Here is a 19,493-nt window from a genome sequence, read left to right on the forward strand (position 1 = left end):
ATCCATTTAGATAGGTATATTTTCATTAAAAATCATGTACAGTTTAATCAATCCTCTTTAGCAAGCTCTGAATTGTCTTGTGATATTGATTGCAATATATCTAAACAAATCCCTTGGGAAGAGATCGAAAACCAACTGGGGCTTTTGTGTTATTCCTTTTCTAAAGAAGCTCTAGTTTTCCAGCTTTGCTTTTTCAGTGAGGTTGGCAATGTTTCCAAGCTTACTTCCTAAAATAAACTATAGCATGAACCCAGAAACAGCATATTTTATTTATACACAGAAAACTTTCTTTATTTCATTATGTAGAGTTTTAAGCCATAGCTTTCCTGGACCTGAGGATGGGGGTTGTGCCCTCCAAGGGGACATTTTTGCTCTGTACAGACAATGATTCCTAACTGACTGCGAGGCCAATACTCCTGTTAGCATGCTTCATTGCCTTTGTTGTGTCACAGAATCTCACATTACTGTAACCTCACCTTACAGAGCTCAGTATGATCTTGGCAACTGTCTATTGGAACAAGACTTCTGTGGACTTGTGACAACATTTTCTCAGATACCTGTGACTCATATTCCAGGAAACTTTCTTTGTATCTGTATTTCTCATATTTCCAGAGTGGAAATCCTATCTGGTCAAGGCTGATTGGTCTCACCTCTCTAAGTACCCCTCCCACTTTACCTCCCACTTACTAATAATAAACACTATGTTTCAAGAAATATTACTAGAACCAAATACAAAAAACCCTGTATGTCTCTTAAAATACTTTTCTCATGTGTTTTCTCCACATGCTGCACCTTGCATTTTCTTTTCTGCTCAGTTTCTACCCATTCTTCGAGGTCGGCCAATGCAACAGAATCCTCCTCTGAACTCATGGCACTTTGGCACTTAATATAACCCTTTGCACCTTTACATATAGTACCTTCCATTTTAAGTCCTTTATTCATACAAGTATGTCTTATCTCTTTAATGGGATTATAAACTCCTTGGGGACTAAAGAGGCTTCTAATTACACTGTTAATCACCAAGATTGATTTTATATATCCTACTGCTTAATTTCCAGTGATGAAGATTAATGTATAATGCATTTCTCTCTTAGTACATGACCATCCAATCCATTCTCCTCTTAACTATTATTTAGCAATGTACAGACATATAATTTTAAAAATATAATGAAAACTAAAGTATTATATTTTTAAAGATATTAGTCCAACATGTCACTGCAATATTGTGCTTTGTTTAAATAATAATTAGAACACAGAAAGTCATTTTCTCTTTCATACTTTGCTATTGCTAACTTTTTATTCATAATAGTCTTTTGTCATTGAACTTTATTTATTCTTATATTCAATCAATTGAAAAATATGTATTTATCTCTGGCATCAATACTAGTTCTTGACTGGTCATTTATGCTACATGATGTTTATACCACTAGATGAGATTTTTTTCCTTCTCTCTCTCTCTCTCTCTCTGCAACATATAATCTGATTCTAAATATTTAACTTGGGTTATGAAAAGGCACATAATACAAGTAGACAAAATTCTTCATATTGTCTAAACTGGGAGCTGTTACTTTTTCAACTTCATATATAATTTCTTAACATAATTCTAGGCACGAATAAAAACAGAGATTATTATGAAATTAGAGCTTAAAATTGTGTGGTTAGGGCATTTTAAATTAATGTCTTAAAAATGATTAATAAGAGTGAAATTTGTTATTATTTTTACTATTGTTGTCAGATAACACATGGATGTATTAGGTTTCACTCGGGAAACAGAACCAGTAGGATGGAGAGAGAGAGAGAGAGACAGAAAGAGAGAAACAGAAAGAGAGAGAGAGAGAGATTTATTATGGAAATTGGTTCATGTCATTATGAAAACTTCCCTGATACATCCTTTGTAAGCCGGTAAATCAGGGAAGCCAGTAGTGTGGCTCATACCCGAGATGGAGGGCCACAGAGGGTGAGGACAGCCATGCAAGTCTTGAAGTATGAAGGCCAGAGAACCTGGATATCTGATGTTGAAAACAGAGAAAATATATTTTCAAGCTCCAAAAGAGAGAAATTTTACCTTTTCTCTGACTTTCTGTTCTGTTTCGGCCCTCAGTTGATTGGGTGAGGGTGGGTCTTTTTCAGCCCACTGACTCAAATGCCAATTTCTTTCAGAAATAGCCTTCTAGATATAACCAAACATAATGTTTTACCAGCTATCTGGGTATCCTTTAGTGACATGAAGCTGATCCCTAAAATTAACTGTCACAATGGGAGAGGGATTAATACCACAGGCTATGAAAACAAATCACATAGAATTGGAGGCCGGCTCCACCAATATTTGTTATATAACATTGATTACATTAAATTTTATAAACTTCTGTTTGTGTCCTCTCTGATTTCGTTGAGCAGTGGTTTGTAGTTCTCCTTGAAGAGGTCCCTTATGTTCCTTGTGAGTTGTATACCAAGGTATTTTATTCTTTTTGCAGCAATTGTGAATGGCAGTTCTGTTTCTTCGTCTCTAAAATAAGACAATACACAACACAGAATTATAATAATTAAATGAGGACACATATTAAGGTTCTGCAGAGTATTTTGTACATTTTAAGAACACAGTAAGTATTACTTATTTACTTACCTGTCTTTACTCATTGAATTTATACAGCCCACTAGGACCCTCAGGTTACATGAAATAAACTGTAACTTATTAAATGTAGATAGCTCACCGAGAGTAGCATGGCACAATCCAGACTTAATCCTGGGCATTGTAATTTCAAGTCATATGCTGTTTCTACATTGATCATATCCCCTCATGATTTATAATTGCTTGCCAAAAGGAGGATATAGATGAGATATTTTATAAGCTTTAGGGCAAGTTCTTGGTTTCTTGGTTTCTATCTTCTAAATAAAGAGCAGAAGAAGTAAGAAAATACTTGACCTTCTCAGGAAATAACAAAAGGTTCTAGAAATATCTGACAGTCTGTATCTTGTCTGCTTTAACTTTGAATATATATAAATCTAAGAATGCAGTTTAAAAGGAACTATAAAACTCTATAAACTTTATACATGTGAGGTCACGTGTTACATGCCTAGCCTAATTTGAGGCCTTTCTCTGAAGCAATGGTTTTCAAAATTCCAGTAATATAATATTACCAGTTTTATTACATTAACATGATATATTATTGTTAACATACTTCCTGGGTTGCCATAACAGAATATCACAGACTGGGTAGTTTAAACACAGAAATGTATTTTCTCATAGTTCTGGAGACTGGAAGTCTGTGATGTAGGTGCCAGCCCTTTTTTCTGCTGAAGTCTCTATTCCTGGCTTGCAGGTGGCCACTCACTCATTGTGTTCTCATCTGACCTTTCCTCTGTGTGGGCACACTCCTTATGTGCCTTTCTTTCACTGTAAGGATACCAGTCCTGTTAGATTAGAAATTCACACATATAATCTCACTTAAATTTATTTAGCTCCTTAAATCACCTATCTCCAAATGCAGTCACATTAAGAGTTAGAGTTTCAACATAAGTGAATCCATGAGTTGAAGCAACAGATTTTTTTTGTTTCAGTAGTAGTTGTTACAAATATATAGCAGTATCTGTATATCTAATAAATCAAATTACACTGGCTGCTGTGATACATGATCCTAATTATTTGTTAATGACTGAAAGTTATATTCTACACACCCTTGGAAGATGGTGCTTCCAATGGACAGTTTGAGCTATCAACCCTCTTAAGAAATAGCCCTTGACTTGAAACAGCTGCTTCATCAATGTTATCTTCCATTCTCCTAGGATATCTTACATGCAGTGACTGGTCTACCCTAGTATAAGAAGGCCCATTCTATTCTCAGCAGAGTGCAGGACAACTTTGAAGAGCCATTACAGCTGCCTAGCTCCTTGCGGTGGGCTGAAATCATCATTGTGACTGTATCTCACCCAACATCCCACTCTGCCTAATCCTGTTCCCTTCCTTCACCTTTGCAAGAGCATGGCTGGGGAACCCAAACTGCAATAGCAACAGATAATCTTTGTAGCACTGTTAAAAGCATTCAGTAATAAGGCACAATAGGTAAAAGCCATATTTTCCCCAACAACAGTATAGATAAATGTTTTCAAAATTGTAAGCCATAAAATCATTTTAATGGGACATGATTAACTTTTTAAAGGCAAGAAAATTATCAACAAAGAAACTCTGGACTTAAAATGGACTCCAGACAAAAGGGACCTAGTACACATATACAGATCATTGTACCCCAAAACTGCAGAACATACAATTTTCATCTGCACATGAAACATTCTCCAAAACAGACTGTATGCTTGACCATGAAGCAAATATAAATAAATTCAAAAAAAACAAAATTATTAAGTATTTTTCTCATACCACAGTGTAATGAACCTAGAAATCAATACCAATAGCAGTTCTTAAAATGATACTAATACATGGAAATTAAACAACGTGCTCCTGAATGATTTTTGGGTAAACAATACAATTAAGATAGAAATAAAAATAATAAAACAAATGAAAATACAGACATAACATACCAAAAACCTCTGGGATACAGCGAAAGCAATGCTAAGGGGACATTTATAGCATTCAATGCCTACATTAAAAGAATAGAAAGATCACATGATAACAATCTAACGTGGAATTTCAGGGAACTACAAAAACCATAACAAACCAAACCAAAACTAGCAGAAGAAAAGAAATAAAGATCAAAGTGGATAAAACTAAAGGAAATTGAGAGAAAATAAAGAATACAACAAACCAATGAAACAAAATATTAGTTACTTGAAAAGATAAACAAAACTAATTGATTACTAGCTAGATTAACCAAGAAAAAAGAGAGGAGATTCACATAAGCACAAGCAGAAAGGAAAAAGGAGACATTACAAATGATACCACCAAAATACAAAAGATTCTCTGAGAGACTACTATGATATTATGAGCATCTCTAAACTCACAAACTAGAAAATCTAGAGAAAATGCATAAACTCTTAGAAACATACCACCTCCTGATAATTAACCAAAAGGAAATAAAAATCCTGAATAGACCAATAGAGAGTAGTGAGATTGAACAGGTAATTAAAAATCTCCCAAGAAAAAGATCCCAGGACCAAACAAATTCACATCTAAACCCTAACAGACATACAAGAAGAATTGGTACCAATTCTACTAAAACTATTCCAAAAAATTAAGGAGAAGGGATTCATCCTTAATTCATTCTAGAAAACCTGTATCTCTCTGATACCAAAACCAGACAAGGAAACAAAAAAAAAAAAAAAATGAAAACTACAGACCAATATCCCTGGTAAATATAGAGAAAAAATCCTCAACAACATACTAGCAAACAGAATCCAACAGCACACCAAACAGATAGTAAACCATTATCAAGTAGGTTTTATTCCAGGGATGCAAAGATGGTTCAACATACACATATCAATAAATGAGTTCACCACATAAAAATAATTAAAAACAAAAGTCATCTGTTCATCTCAATAGATAAAGAAAGCCTAGGATTTCTTCATGGTTAAAAAAAAAACCCTCAACAAACTAGGCGTAGAAGGAATGTACCTCAAAATAATAAAAGCCCTATGTGACAGACCCACAGGCAACTTCATACTGAATGGGAAAAAGGTAAAATATTCTCCCTAAGAACTGGAACAGCCAAGCATGCCTACTTTCACTATTCCTGTTTACCATCGTACTGGAAATTTTAGAGCAATCAGGAAAGAGAAAGCAATAAAAGGCATCCAAATGGAAAAAGAGGAACACAAATTGTCTTTGTTAGTTGATTACACAATATTATACTGAGAACACCCTAATGATTCCTCCAAAAGACATGCAGATTTGATAAATGACTTTAGTAAAGTTTCAGGATACAAAATCAATAGCATTTCTACACACCAATAACATTCAAGCAGAGAACCAAATCAAAAACTCAATCCCATGTAATCTCACTATATCCCAATAGCTACAAAAATAAAATAAAATACCTAGGAATACATTTAACCTAAGAGGTGAAAGAGAACTACAAGAAGAACCAGAAAACACTGATGAAAAAATCGAGAATAACACAAACAAATGGTAAAACATCCTATGCTCATGGATTGAAAGAATCAATATCATTAAAATAACTATACTACACAAAACATTACACAGATTTAATGCAATTCATATAAAACTACCAAAATTACTTATCATGGAATTAGAAAAAAAAAATCCTAAAATTCATAGGGAGCCAGAATGAAGCCTGAATAGCCAAAGCAATTCTAAACAAAAACAAAAAGGTGGAGGCATAATATTACATAACTTCAAAGTGCTAGTAACCAAAACAGCATGGTACAGGTATAAAAATAGATACATAGATCAATAGAAAAGAATAGAGGGCACAAAAATAAAGCCACATATGTACAATCAATTGATCTTAGACAAAGTTGACAAAAATATATAGTGGGGAAAGGATACCCTCTTCAATAAATGGTGCTGAAAAAATTGGACAGCCTTATGTAGATGAATAAAACTGAACCCTGATCTCTCAACAGATACAAAAATGTTATACAAGGCAGGTTAAAGTCTAAATGTAACACCTGAGACTGTAAAGAAAGAATGAAATCAAGTATTTTACAGCAATTTGAATGGAACTACAGGCCACTATTCTAAGTGAAATAAGTCAGAAATAGAAACTTATATACCACATGTTCTCATTTATAAGAGCTAAACAATGGATAATATGTATATACAGAGGGGAATAATAAACAGTGGAAAGTCATAAAGTGGGAAGTTTTAGAAGGCAGTAAGGGTTGAAAAATTATCTATTGAGTATAAGATAACTGTATAAGAAAATCTAGAAAAAACTCTTCAAAACATTGGCCTAGCCAAAGAATTTATGCTAAGACCTCAAAAGTAAATATAACAAAAACAAAGAGATTAATGAAACATAATTAAACTAAAAAGTTTCTGTAAAGGAAAAGAATAAACAGCATAGTAAAAAGACAACATACGGAATGGGAAAAAAATTTTGCAAGCTATGCATTAGACAAAGGACTAATATCTAGAATCTACAAGGAACTCGAACAACTCAACAAGAAAAAAACAAATCACCTCATTAAAAAATGAGCAAAGGACATGAACAGACATTTTTCAAAAAGAGACTTATGAATGGCCAAAAACATATGAAGAAGATACCCAGTATCACTAGTCATCAGAGAAATGCTAATTAAAACTACAGTGAGCTTGGGTGTGGTCACTCATGCCTGTAATTTCGGCACTTGGGAGGCTGAGGTGGGAGGACTGTTTGAGCCAAGGAGTTCAAGACCAGCCTGGGCAATATGGCAAAACACTGTCTCTATAAAAAATACAAAAATTAGCTGGGTGTGGTGTCACATGCCTGCAGTTGCAGCTTCTTGGGAGGCTGAGGTGGGAGGATTGCTTGAGCCCAGAAGGTGAAGGTTTCAGTGAGTTGAGATGCCATAATTACACTCCAATATGTGCAACAAAGTCAGACCTAGTCTCAAACAAAAACAAAAACTAATGAGATACCACCTTACATCAATCAGAATGTCTATTTAAAAGTCAAAAAATAACAGATATTGATGAGGATGTGGAGGAAAGGGAACACTTATGCACTGTTGGTGGGAATGTAAATTAGTACAGCCTCTATAGAAAATGTATGGAGATTCCTTGAAGAACTAAAAATAGAACTGTCATTTGACTCGACGATCCCAATACTGGATATCTACCCAATGTAAAAGAAGTCACTATACCAAAAAGACACCTATATTCTACGTTTATTGTGCACTATTCACAATCAACAAAGTCATGGAATCAATCTAGGTGTCCATCAATGAATGATTGGATAAAGAAACTGTGGTATACACATACCATGGAATGCCATGTATCCATAAGAAAGAATGAAATCAAGTATTTTACAGCAATTTGAATGGAACTAGAGGCCACTATTCTAAGTGAAATAAGTCAGAAATAGAAACTTATGTACCACATGTTCTCATTTATAAGAGCTAAACAATGGATAATATGTATATACAGAGGGGAATAATAAACAGTGGAAAGTCATAAAGTGGGAAGTTTTAGAAGGCAGTGAGGGTTGAAAAATTATCTACTGAGTACAGTGTTCACTCTTCCGGTGATGGTTGCACTAAAAGCCCAGACTTCACCACTGTGCAGTATATCCATTTAACAAAACTGCACTTTTACTTTGTGAATCTATTAAAATTTTAAAAATAATTTTAAAAAGCAAAAACTTTAAACATTATAAAACAAAATGAATAAAACATGTCAATGTTTTTTACAAGTCGTAAGGAGAATAATTCTTTTGTGATATTCTGTTGCAGTTTCATCAATTAATTTTTATGAAATTAAGAGAAATATAAAATCAGTTGTCTAAGCTTTGTTTAGGAAAAAAATGAATTAAGCAATCACAGGACAATAATTATAGCAATGAACCATCTTATGCTTTATAATGTTTTTGTTAATTGTAAAATCTACTTGACTTGCATTAAAATGTATACCAAAGTTACTCTGAGTTTTTTTTTTTTCTTTTTTTTTTTTCGAGACGGAGTTTCACTCTTGTTACCCAGACTGGAGTGCAATGGCGTGATCTTGGCTCACTGCAACCTCCGCCTCCTGGGTTCAGGTCATTCTCCTGCCTCAGCCTCCTGAGCAGCTGGGATTACAGGCACATGCCACCATGCCCAGCTAACTTTTTGTATTTTTAGTAGAGACGGGGTTTCACCATGTTGACCAGGATGGTCTCAATCTCTTGACCTCGTGATCCACCCTCCTCGGCCTCCCAAAGTGCTGGTGGGATTACAGGCGAGAGCCACCGTGCCCGGCTTTTTTTTTTTTTTAAAGGAGAGACCCATTTTTTTCCCAGGTTACAGAGGTTTACTGAGGATCTGTCAAATGCTGGTCATGTTTGGCACTACTGTTTACAATTATAATCCCAAAAGTTAGGATAATTCCTGGGAGATCATAATCCCTTGATTACTTCTTAATGCATAAGTGAGTAGTGACAGTACTTGGTATCAGGAGACCTGAACTTAATTGCTAGTTCTGTCTTGCCTGAGTTATAGAACCTTTTCTTTCACTTTTCTGTTCTTAAAATGATTATCTGTAAATTAATTCTGAAAATAATAATAGCTATACCAAAATGTGGATGATGAAACTCCAATGAATAGTTCATGCAAACAAGTAATATGAATAATAAATAGCAATACATATGTTGGAATTATTCTTATCTCATTCATATTATACAGAATAAAATGCTACATTTCATAATATAAAACGCTGACAAAGAAGGCCTTAACTTTCCCCTGAGTTTGCTAAACTTCATACAGGCTTCTTTCTGACTCTAGCCCCTTACCTCTTAGATAATTTTCTTTAAAAACTTTGTCACTTAAATTCTCTTTTTCCTTTGAGCTTAAATATTTTTTCAAAGCTTCTCATTAGTTTCACATCCCAGAAATGCCCTTGGATCAAAGACCAGGGAGTAACGTAATCATCAATGAGCCCTAGCCCAGTCTTTATGGGACGGTAGGAGCCTAACCTTGTTGTATATCATTTGTGTATATCTTGCTCCAAACTGAAAATCTACCCCTTGCCAAGAAGACATGAGAAAGTTTATTTTTCCTTTGGGTAAAGCCAATCAATAAACAGAGATGGCCCAGGACTTTCTTTCACAAAATGTTTAAAAAGGGCCAAATCCCTTTTTCAGCATAGTTGAGTTCAGGCTGAGTTCTGGCCCCTCTCTCCTATTGCAATATATATTTTTTAAGTATATATTTTATTTTGTTTTAGGTTTTGGTGTACATGTGAAGAACATGCAAGATTGTTGCATAGGTACATACATGACAATGTGGTTTGCTGCCTTCCTCCCCATCACCTTTATCTGACATTTCTCCCCATGTTATCCCTCACCAACTCCCTACCCCCTGCTGGCCCTCTTCTAGTTCCCCCCCTTAGACCCCATTGTATGGTGCTCCCCTCCCTGTATCCAAGTGTTCTCATTGTTCAACACCCACCTATGAGTGAGAACATGCGGTGTTTGATTTTCTGTTCTTGTGTCAGTTTGCTGAGAATGATGGTTTCCAGGTACATCCAAGTCCCTACAAAGGACACGAATTCATCATTTTTGATGGCTGCATAGTATTTGATGGTGTATATGTGCCACATTTTCCCTGTCCAGTCTATCATCAATGGGCATTTGGGTTGATTCCAGGTCTTTGCTATTGTAAACAGTGCTGCAATGAACATTCATGTGCATACGTCCTTATAATAGAACGATTTATAATTTTTTGGAGATATACACAGTAATGGGATTGCTGGGTCAAATGGAATTTCTATTTCTAGGCCCTTGAGGAATTGCCACACTGTCTTCCACAATGGTTGAACTAATTTACACTCCCACCAACAGTGTAAAAGTGTTCCTATTTCTCCACATCCTCTCCAGTATCTGTTGTCTCCAGATTTTTTAATGATCACCATTCTAACTGGCGTGAGATGGTATCTCAATGTAGTTTTGATTTGCATTTCTCTAATGACAAGTGACCATGAGTATTTTTTCATATGTTTGTTGACCTCATGTATGTCTTCTTTTGTAAAGTGTCTGTTCATATCCTTTTCCTACTTTGGAATGGGCTTCTTTTTTTTTTCTTGTAATTCTGTTTGAGTTCTTTGTAGATTCTGGATATTAGCCCTTTGTCAGATGGGTCTATTGCAAAAATTTTTCTCATTCTATTGGTTGCTGATTCACTCTAATGACTATTTCTTTTGCTGTGCAGAAGCTCTGGAGTTTAATTAGGTCCCATTTGTCTATTTTGGCTTTTGTTGCCAATGCTTTTGGTGTTTTAATCATGAAGTCCTTGCCTATGCCTATGTACTGGATGGTTTTGCGTAGGTTTTCTTCTAGGGGTTTTATGGCGTTAGGTCTTATGTTTAAGTCTTTAATTCATCTGGAATTAATTTTTAGTGTAAGGTGTCAGGAAGGGGTCCAGTTTCTGCTTTCTGCACATGGCTAGCCAGTTTTCCCAACACCATTTATTAAACAGGGAATCCTTTCCCCATTGCTTGTTTTTGTGAGTTTTATCAAAGATCAAATGGTTGTAGATGTGTGGTGTTGCCTCTGAGGTCTCTGTTCTGTTCCATTGGTCTATGTCTCTTTAATATTCTTGAACAAAGTTTCCCTTGCCTGTGTAACTTATTCTAACACAATTTTTGCTCTGATAATGCCAACTAGAATTTTAACCAAAAAGTTATCCTTTCTAAAATGTTTCAATATGTGTAAGGGAAAGAAACAAAAGGAGAAAGAATACAGTGGAAGAATCCAATGCTGGTGGAAGCTAGTTGAAAAATATTTTCATTAAACACTGGCTGTTATCCATGAAGTTACGGAGGTGGAGGAGGTGAGAGCATTCTGAAAAATTATGGCACCTCAGGATACCATAATTTTTTGCTAAGAGGCTCAGATTGAGGATGCACACACTAAATGATCCAGTGGTCATATTTTTTTCCAGACATGTATAGAAAAATAAATAATAAAAAGAAAGTAGTATTCTCCCCAAATTGTACAAATGTCAAAAAATATAGCCACCCTCCTGAGTGTTATTGTGCCTTGCTGTCTAACCAAGGCAGAATCATCATTCCTCCTGTCAAAACACACAGAAAATAATGTGTAAAGAATTTGAGGAACTCTTTCATACTTCCAGTGATGAATTAACACCATGATAGTCCCCATACTCAGCTGCCTGCTCTCAGCAAAGTCCAGCAAATTGAAGAATCATAAAGAAGATGCCAAGAATTAATAACTCGTGGAAAGGGTGGTCACTTTTAAGTCATGCTACAAAATTAGTGCAGTTTGCAAGAAGGCCAAATAACAAGAATCTCCTCACTATAAATAGTCATGTATATAATTATTTATTGCTTTCCAAACGCTGTCATTCAGTGTCTCAGAAACTGACATTAAGATGTTTATTAAGAATCAGTTTAGATATATTTATCACAAAAGTAAGCCTATGAATTATAGTAAATGTAGAATGCATAAACAGACAAAAGGAGTGGGAATCTAAAATCACTTACAAAACCACGTCTAATTATAGCCACTGTTAACATCTGTGAATTTTACTTCCAGGCATTTACAGATTAAGATTTCAGCTTGTACTATAAAGCAGGCATTGTTCTAACTACTATATCAATAGTATTGTATTTAGTTCTCACAAGAGTTTTTTAAAATGGGCATTCTTCTTATTTATATTTTACAATAAAAAAATAAGCACAAAGGGTGGTAAGTAACTTCCTAATTTCAGTTTTTAAGTGATCAAGCTAGATTTTACTTAGCCAATTTGACTTCACAGCCCATGCTCTTATATAACATAATGTCTAGAAGAAAACTTTTATTTTGAGAAATTTAATTTGTTGTAAGTTTTTCACTATTATACACAATTAAATTTTGAGCCTCTTAACAGTCAAATTTTTGTGCATATTTTCCTACATATCTCCTTAGGATGAATTTCTAGAAAGAAGCTTCTTAGTCAAAGAGCATGCCCATTTCAAAAACTTTGTCATTTGTCAAATTGTCTTCAATATAAGTTTTACCAATTTTCTTTCCTTTTATACTGTAAGAAAGAGTCTCTTTATTTTTGCCCTCTCACTATAGATTGTTTTCTATCCCACTTCCACCTCTACCGTATCTGAAAAGTTAGAACAAAGCAATTCATTATTGGAAACAAAAAACTGTATTAGATTTCTTCTTTATTAGTCAGAAGGTACTATAGGCATATATCTGCACTAAGTTCATTTTCTAGTTATTTTTCATTGCACTTTTAATTCATCTTAGTTTAATTTCACTAATTGTATTAGTTCAGGACATAGTAAGTGCAGGCTACTCTGTTAGGTACAGTAAATAACACAAAGAAAAATAATATTATTTCTGCCCTTAATTAGCTTGCCATGAAAAAAAGAAGTAATCTATGGAAACAGTTTGTGTGTAAGACAGAATGAAGACCTTGTTAATTACAGATACAAATAGAGTATTATCGTTGCAGAAGAGTGAATAAAAACATGTCATTAATTCTGATTGAGGTGATCCAGAAGACCTTTATCATGGAGTTACTTTTACTGTTGGACCTAAACAAGAAAGAATATTTGGGTGGGTAGAAGAAAGTCTGAAAAATACATGAGCCAGGGAACATAAGAAAACAAGCCACAAAGACATAAAAGTGTATGATGTTTTCTGAAAATAATAAATTGAAATTGTAGTAAGATCTGTTTTTTTATTGAGTTGGTGGCATTTAGTGGGAGATACCTTGATTTTTCCAATTATGAATACAAATGTTCTTTATTCATGCAAACAAGTTGTTCTATCAGCTCTCCAATCACCACTGCCCCCAAAAGGACCAGGTGTTTCCATTTACAAAACTTCCTCCATTAGCTAGTCACTAAGAAAAACGTGTAATAGGCACTTGCTTTGTGTCCAACACCATTTTAGGGAAGGGTGGGAGAGAGATATGCCTAGACCCCTCTTTCAGGACAGCTTACATTCTAGGAAGAACACTGAAAAAATGTAAAATTAAGAAAAGATTAGTAGTAAGAGCTGAATGGTAAAAATAAAACCAGAAGTTGAAATAGATAAGATGCAGCCAGTCAAGCAAATATCTGAGGAGCATGTTGTAAGCAGAAGGAAAAGAACCTGTGATCAGCAGGTACTTGTCACAGGGAAAAGGCTAAGTGATTGTGACACTGACAGTTGCTGCCCTCAGTTTATATAAAAATCATCATCATCTTTAGCCTCCTTTCCAAGATTATTTGATAACCTGTTCACTTAATTTTTTTTATCTGTTCAGGGAGTATGTGAAGGAAATCTAAAAAGTATCACTTAATTTTATATCTATTGAGTTACTGGACTTTTTTCCCAGTTACTCAATAGCCTCCTGCTTATCCCTAGATGCCGACTAATCAACATCCATTGCCCCTCTTAGTTCTGCCTTTTCCATCCAGCCTCACATGCCATCCTCTCTGCTATTTATCATATAAATAAAAACTTCAAGAACTCTTTAAATACTGCATTCAAATAAAATTGATACATCATCAGATGATGTTTTGAGCAACATCTGTGTACTTAAGAAATTACTGTAAAAGAGACTTCCTATCAAAATGCACTTTTATTCTCGTCCAAATTAGGCTTACTCATTTCCATGTAAGTCAATAATAATTTGATTACTACTGATATTGATCAGTTGCTTGACACAATTTTTAAAAATTTTATTTTCTCTTTATGCTGGGGTATTATACATTTTTGGAAAAAACATTGTGGAATAACACTATCAATATAAAACTGTTTTCCTCCTTTCATGAAGTGCGTTTTTATTTGTCTAAATATGATAATAATCATAGTAGTGTTGCAAAGAAATTTATTGTTAAAATTATTAACTATTTTGACAAAAGAGTAAATCAGCCTTTTTTTTTTTAACCCTAATTGGCTCTAAACTATTGAGTCATTTATCAGTATATATAATCACACAATACTTCCACTAATGAGAAGTTTAGAATGTGTGGGTCTATACCCAATTTCCAGGAGAATCACTCTCAAAAATGATACAAATTAGCTAACCATTTATCAGATAGATAGTTTATTGTACACCAACCTTGGCCATTTGAAACCACGTTTCCCAGATTTTTTAAATACTTCTACCATTGTTCTAAAATCCTACTAAACTTCTGTACTTCTCTATCTTGGGGAAAGAACTTCTTTGGGGGTTTCAAGTTGTTTGGACATTGCCACTTGATGTATTGCTTTAATCATTTTGTTGTTTTAATCAATGTATACATGTACTCAGAGAGATGTTAGGAACATAATATAATGAACACCAAAAATAACAAGCAAGAAAACCTCTGGGTCCCGTCTAATTCCAAAATATAATATAATGTCTAAACCAAATGAAAGTGTCCCTGATCCCATTTGTTCAAAGGAACATGATCAATTTATCTCCTCCCAAAGAGAAATAAAGGGAAGGAAAATGTAAAGGCAGTTGGAGGCTCAAATATATTCAGAGATGCTCTGAACATGTCAAATAAATGTCACTTTCACCTGAGGAAAAGAACTTTAGAAATAAATGTTTCAGAGATACACAGTAGTATCCTTTTAGTTAGTGTTCTAAAGAAAAATAAAATATGTTTAGGCATCTGAAAGTGAATAAACCCTAGTAGAATCTAGTTTTTTAAGTTGTTTTTTCTCATTTAATACAACTTTATATTTTGGTAGGATTACACTTCACTCTAATTATTGCATTGCATAAGACACTATTGTTGCATGATAATGTGCATGTACTTTTTTCATTTAGAAAATTCTGAATTATATATAGGCCCTCATTATACTTCTATTTATTTCTTTTTATAATTGTCAGATAATAATTATGTATATTTATGGAGTACAATGTGATGTTTTGATCTATGTAGTCATTATAGAAACATCCAATCAATCTAATTAAGATACCAATCATCTAATCAATTTATAAATTATTTTGGAATGAGAACATTAACAACCCTTTTAGCAATTCTGAAACACACAATACATTGTTATTAACTGTGGTCGCCACACAGTGCAATGAAGCACTAAAACCGATTCCTCCAAGCTAATGGAAACTTTGAACCTTTCGATCATCATCTTCCCTTTCTCCATACCTCCCCTCTCCCAAGTTTTATTCAAATGATGTATATAATGACTGTAATGGTTATGATACCAGTCAACATTTCTAATACTTTTACTAGATGCTAGGCAGTAAAGTAAGTAAAGTAAGGGTGTGAAAACATTACCCCATTACCCCATTCTGAGGTATCTAAGAGGAAAGTTAGTTCTTTTTAACTTTTCTTTTTTGGTGGTGGTTGGGGGTGGCAAACTGAGGCTTGGAGATTTTAAGCAACAAAGATGAATGAAAACAAAAAACAAGCTAAGTTTAGTTCAGAAGTCCTTTCATATTTATAATGTTTTGATTGTGTGTGAGTGCATGTGTGTGTGTTTGATTATGTTTTAACAAGAGATGCAGACACTTAATCTTTAGGCCTCCTGTATTTCTTTTCTTTCCCCCCGCCCCCTACCCCCACCTTACATGTATAGCTCACTCTTTGCAGGTCCCAACTTCTCTGGGTCTATGATTCTTCATTTGCTTTATTTCTTTAATAATGATGGTATTCCTTTATTTTTCTTCTCCATTTTAACATCTCTTCCTGTTTTTAAAAATCAGCTCAGAAATCAGCTTTTCATTAATTTTTCCTTTACCCTCTCAGTCTATCAAGGAATTCACTGGGTTGGAGTGATTGTTAAAGTTGGGGTTATTACTGGCTTGCTTTACTATACTTTCACAATATCTTTAATTTTTTTTCTTATATCTCCCCAATCCATCATCTACTTAGTGCCAAATACATAAATAACTATTGTATTGTTTCTTATTGCTTTGCTGCATCTCTCAACAGAAAATATACAGGCCAAACGGGATAAAAAAGAAAGAAATTTCCAACCATTGTGAAAAAGGATGCATTATGCTTGCATTCTTTTAAAACACAAGTGTGGCTAATAGGGCTTGCAGTGCATCTTAATGAAGTAAAATGTTATTTTGCTTTTGCTATGAAATTACATGAATAGAATGGTTAGATTATGTATGATGATTTAAAAAACCACTATTTTTCTTCCCATCCTCGATAGTTATGCTTCTTTCAGTGAATTAATAAGGCAATTTTCTGAAATAATTGTAAAATAAGAGATTATTTGCCATTTTTAAGAAGAGTAGAAATAAATTCAGGGCAACAATTCGAAACCAGGAGTAGAATCAACAATAAGAAAATTAAAAACCCAATTTTAAGATAGGCAAAAGACATAAACAGACACCTTACCAAAGAAGATACAAAAATATGCTAAACATCATGTGTCATCAGGGAATTACAGATTAAAATAGCAATGAGATATCACCACCTACATATTAGTATGACCAAAATCCAAAGTACTGACAACAGCAAGTGCTAGCAAGGATGTGCAGCAATAGTCGCTCTTATCCATAGCTGATGGGAATGCAAAATGGTACAGCCACTTTGAAAAACCATCTTGGTAGCTTCTTACTAAGCTAAACATCCAGTTACAAGATGATCTTGCAATGCTCTTTAGTATTTACCAAAATTAATTGAAGTATTAATATCCTCACAAAAACTTGCACACTTGTTTATGGCAGCTTGATTCATAGTTGTCAAAATTCAAAAGAAACCAAGATTCCTTTCAGGAAGTGAAGTAAATAAATAAACTGTGGTATATTCAGACAAAGGAATATAATCTAGCCATAAAAAGGAATGAGCTATCAAGCCATGAAAATATGTGAATGAAACTTGAATGCATATTACTAAGTGAAATAAGCTAATCTGAAAAGGCTACATATTGTATGAGTTCAACAATATGACAGCCTAGAGGCAAAATTATGGAGACAGTAAAATGATCAGTGGGAGTTAGGGAGAGGTAAAGATGAATAGGCTGAGCCCAGAAGATTTTGTGACTATTCTGTTTGATACTACACTACGGTGGTGGATACATGTCAATATACTTCTGTCAAAACCCATAGAATGTATAATACCAAGATTGAACCCTGATGTAAACTACGTACTTTGAGTGCTAGTGATGTGTCAGTGTAGGTGCATTGAATGAGGCAATGTACCACTCTGATAGAGATATTGATAGTGGAAGAGGCTGTACATGTATGAGGGCAGAACTTACAGGAACTCTGTACTTTCCAATTCTCTATGAACCTAAAATTGTCCTAAAAGTTAAAGTCTATTAATAAATTTTAAAAACATTTTTTTTAATGCCAACAAGATAAGGATGAATATGGCATTAAACACTAAGTTAATGTTAGCCGAAGGAATTGTAAGTATGCAAGTGTTGCTGTCTTTGAATGACTGGCTCACCTCCAGGTATGATCCAGGTGTTACTGTTTACGTTTTTTAATATTTAGTATTTATTTAAAAAGAACTATTCCAGCCTGGGCAACACGGCAAAACTCTGTCTCTACAAAAAAATACCAAAATTAGCCAGGCATGATAGTGTACACCTGTAGTCCTAGCTATTTGGGAAGCTGAGGTGGGAGGATTATCTGAGCCTGGGGAGGTTGAGACTGCAGTGAGCTGAGATCACACCATTGAACTTCAGCCTGGGTGACAGAGTGAGACCCTGTCTAACAAACATGAAAAAGATAACTATTACAAAATTGTTCTGTATGATACTATTCTGCAGGATACTACAATGGTGGATACATGTCATTATGCATTTATTAAAACATGAAGACTGTGCAACACCAAGATTGAACCTTAACATAAACTGTGGACTTTGAGTGATAAGGATGATAGGAATGTGTTAATCAATGTAGTTCCATTGAATGTAACAATGTACCACTCTGACAGTGGACACCAAAATGTTTGTTAGTAAAAAGGTATACATTGTTATTTCATTATAAAATATATGTACAGGAAGATGATTTCAAAGTGGTCCAGAGGATCTTTTCCTACAATTTGACATAATCGATGAGACAGATTTAGAGTTCAATATCATTGAACTCAAAGAGCACTGGGTTGGACTGGGGAAGGTAATGTGAGAAGGAGGTTGTATCCTCAGGGTCCTGTCAATTTTTCCCTCACAACTGTCTTATTCTCCTTTGTAACAGCAATTCTGAGTGCAAATATGTGGTGGGAGTAACGCTATTTAAATGCATCAAACAACTGTACCCGTTAATGGCATTTTAGCCTTAGACAATATAACACTTTACACCTGAAATAATCTTGTAATAAGGTTTTTCAAAATAAGATATTTTACGTTCCGAAGTTGATAATTCTTGCTAGTAAACATTAAATGTTTTTCAATAACTTATGGGTATTAATAATAAAAAGTAAATGTCATATTTTAACAACCATATTTTCTTTTAAAGTCTCTAAAATTGTTGCTTTCTTAAAAATGCAAGGTTTTTTAAAACTTTAAAAGTAAATAGTATGGTCACTTTAATTCCCATTATATGTATGAATTCACATGTACATAAGCTGATAAGTATACATAAAAATAGTTAAATGTAAGTAGTGGCACTAATGAGAATTTATTATAGTTTCTTAAGGTATTCTTTAATAATATCTTATAACATTACATAATAACTGGGTTAGCAAAATAAATTCTTATGAAACATACAGCAAGTTTAGTGTTTTTATAAATCACTGTATTACTTTTAAATATTTTATTTCCTTAAAAAAGAATAATCATTATGGAACATATAGAAATTGAAGTAAAAAAAAAATCAAACAAAATAGGTAAACCCACTACAGACAATGTCTTCCTTTGATTATAACAAAAATTCCTGATGAAGTTACGAAAATACTAATTACTTGAACTCTAAAAAGTAGGCAAAATCAGGAAGACTTTGGAGGATAGTTAATACTTGGAGGATCAACCAAATGTGTGGTTTTTTTTTTT

The 19,493-nt window shown here is 34.1% G+C and overlaps 1 long non-coding RNA gene across 1 annotated transcript in view; it reads right to left on the reverse strand.

Moving 5' to 3' along the window:
• Positions 1-1,278: 1,278 nt before the first annotated feature.
• Positions 1,279-19,493, reverse strand: part of LOC128932127 (uncharacterized) — a 33,293-nt gene continuing 15,078 nt past the window's right edge. Inside the window, exon 3 of the long non-coding RNA XR_008481579.2 lies at positions 1,279-2,506. This is a non-coding gene — a long non-coding RNA (uncharacterized LOC128932127). The remainder of the gene's footprint in view (positions 2,507-19,493) is intronic.

Source organism: Callithrix jacchus, chromosome 1, assembly GCF_049354715.1.
Source record: "Callithrix jacchus isolate 240 chromosome 1, calJac240_pri, whole genome shotgun sequence".
NCBI classification, from domain to species: Eukaryota; Metazoa; Chordata; class Mammalia; order Primates; family Cebidae; genus Callithrix; species Callithrix jacchus.